The following is a 3,201-nucleotide window of genomic DNA, read 5'->3' as shown; positions in this document are numbered from 1 at the left end:
TCTGATTCCATATTAATTTTAGGATTATTTGTTCTAGTCCTATGAAAAATGCCATAGGCAATTTGCTAAGGAATGCACTGTAGATTTCTTTGGTTGTTGAATCATCTTCAATTTCCTCTATCAATATTTTATATTGTATAATCATTCACTATTTTGTCAATTTTATTCCTAGGTATTTTTTTGTAACACAATTTTAAATTTTTTTAACTTTCTGTTTCTAATATTTCGTTGTTAATGCAAAGAAATCAGATTTCTATACATTAGCCTTCTCTTGTACTAACTTACTGAATTTCTTTCTCGGTTCTAATAGTTTTTGTTTAGGAAAACTTCACACTTTTCTATACAGAGTGTCGTGCCATCTGTATATGTTTACAGTTTTACCCCTTTCCTTTCAAGTTGCATACATTTTATTTCTTTTTCTTGTGTGACTGCTACGGCTAGGAATTCCAATATTATACTGAATAGAAGTGGTGGGGATGGGCATCCCTGTCTTATTACAGATTTTAGCAGAAAAGTTTTCAACTTTTCACATTTGAGTATTATGTTGGCTGTGGATTTTTCATAAATAGGTTTTAAAATGTTCAGATATAGTCCCTCTATATCCACTTTGGTAAGAGTTTTTAATGAGTGGGTGTGAATTTTATCAAATGTTTTTCAGCATCTATTGAGATCACATGACTTGTATCTTTTCCTTTGTTGGTATGGTGTATCATATTTATTGATGTGCATATATTGAACCATCCTTGTGACCAGGGATGAATTCAACTGGATCATGATGTATGATCCTTTGTATCTGTTGTTGGATTCATTTTGAAATATTGTGTTGAGAATTTAGCATCTATATTCATCAAAAATGTTGGCCTTTTTTTTTATTTTGGGGGTGGGGTTAGTGCCTTTGGTTTTGGTGTAAGGGTAATCGTGGCTTCTTAGTATAATTTGGGAGTGTTCTCTCCTTTCATTCTTTTGGAAGAGTTTGAGAAGGATTAGTATAATTGGTAGAATTCCCCAGGGAAGCCATCTGGTCCTGGATTTTTGTGTGTAGGATGGTTTTCCTTAATTGCTGATTCCATTTCATTTCCAGTAATTGGTATGTTCAAATAATCTATTTCTTCATGATTCAGTTTTGGTGGGTTGCATGTGTCTAGAAACTTTTCCATTTCTTGTCAGTTGTCCAATTTGTTGGCATATACTTATTTACAATATTCTCTTATATTTTGAGGTTTTGCATTATTGGTTGTTATTTCTCCTCCTTCACTTCTTATTCTGTTTATTTCAGTCCTCTCTCTTTTCTTCTTGGTGAGCCTGGCCACAGGTTTATCAATTTGATTTATCCTTTCTGAAAAAACAGTTCTGGGTTTTATTGTATTGACTATTGATTTATCTATTTATCTATTTTTTTAATCTATTTTATTTATTTTTTTCAAGTCTTTATTATTTCCTTACCTCTGCTTACTTTTGGTTTCTTTTTCCTTTTTTCCCGTTTTTTTTTTTTTAATTACTTGGGAGGTACGTTGAGTCTTTTATCTGAGATTTCTCTTGTTTTGGGAGGAAGACCTATATCACTATGAACTTCCCTCTTAGACCACTTTTGCTACATCCCATGGATTTTGTATAGTTCTGTTTTCATTGTCTTTTGCCTTGAGGTTTTCTTTTTTTTTAAGTTCCGTTTTTGATTTCATCATTGACTCATTGGTTTTTCAGTAGAATGTTGATAAGTCTTCCAGCCATTTTTCTCCCCTCATCTCTTCCTGTGGTTGATTTCTACTTTCATGCTGTTCTGGTCAGAAAAGATGCTTGAAATAATTTCTGTCTTCTTAAATTTGTTGAAATTTGTTTTGTGTCCTTATCTTAGTCTATACTAGAGAGTGTCCCATGTGCACTTGAAAAGTATATGTATCGTGGGTTTTTTGGATGTAATGTCTTGATGATATCAGTTAATTCAAACTGTTTTGTTGTGTCACTTAGGATCTCTGTTGCATTATTGATTTACTGTTTGGAAGATCTGTCCACTGATATCAGTGGGGTGTTAAAATCTCCTACTGCTACTGTGTTCACATCAGTTTCTCCTATTATTGTTATCGAGTCCAGACTCATTCAGCTCACCACACAACAGGCCAGTAAATCGGAGACGAGGTGTTGGGGCAAGGAATAGTGACTTTATTCGGAAAGCTGGTAGATCGAGAGGATGGCAGACTAATGTCTTGGAGAAGCATCCTGCTCCAGTCAGAATACAGGCTCCCTTTATACAAAAAAATAGGGAAGTGGGTGTGGTTGGTTGGTGCAAATGTCTTGGTGTAGGAATTCTTTGTTCCTGCAGCTGTCCAAGTGGGCCAGGTCATGGTTCTCCTGCAAATCCTCCAACAAAACAAAGGGTACCCTCTATTCTGCAACTTGTTGTCTTTACATAAGTGCAGAAGTGTCAATATCCTTAAAGGTCAGAGCCTTGAGGAAAGGCTTTCCTGTTTACCAGACAGGCTAAAGGCAACATTCACTTACAAAAGGTGCAGAGCTAGCATGAATAAACCCAGAAAAAGGGCACAGTGGCTAAAACCAAAGGAACAGATTCAATATAGAGTCAGATCTTTTCTCTATTACATTATGTCTGTTAGTATTTGTTTTATATATTTAGGTGCTCATATACAGGGTACATATGTATTAAGTATAATATCCTCTTCTTGTATTTTTCCTTTTATTATTATATCATGTTTTTCTTAGTGGCCTTTGTTTTGAAGCCTATTTTGTCTGATATGAGCATTGTTACTCCCATTTTCCTGTCATTTCCACTTGTGTGACTGTCTCTTTCCATGTTGTCACTTTCAGTCTATGTGTGTCTTTGGCCTGAAGTGTCTTATAGGCATCAATTTGTAGATTCTTTTTTGTTTTTATCCAGTTTGCCACTCTGTGTCTTTTGATCAGAGCATTTTATCCATTGACATTTAAGGTAAGTATTGAGAATTATGTATTTATCACCATTTTAAACTCTGTTTTCCAGTTGACTTTGGATTTCTTCTTTGTTCATTTCTTTTTGTTTTTGTTTTTCCTGTTGTTGTTTGATGGCTTTCTTTTGTGGTATGTTTGTGTTCTCTCCCTCTCTCTCTCTCTCTCTCTTTTAATCTATTGTATGTTTTTGATTTGTAATTATCCTGGTTTTCAAATATGTTAACCAGTTACTATATCTACTTGTTTTAGACAGGTATTCAT

This window comes from Camelus dromedarius, chromosome Y, assembly GCF_036321535.1.
Source record: "Camelus dromedarius isolate mCamDro1 chromosome Y, mCamDro1.pat, whole genome shotgun sequence".
NCBI classification, from domain to species: Eukaryota; Metazoa; Chordata; class Mammalia; order Artiodactyla; family Camelidae; genus Camelus; species Camelus dromedarius.
This window is presented reverse-complemented; position numbering follows the sequence as displayed.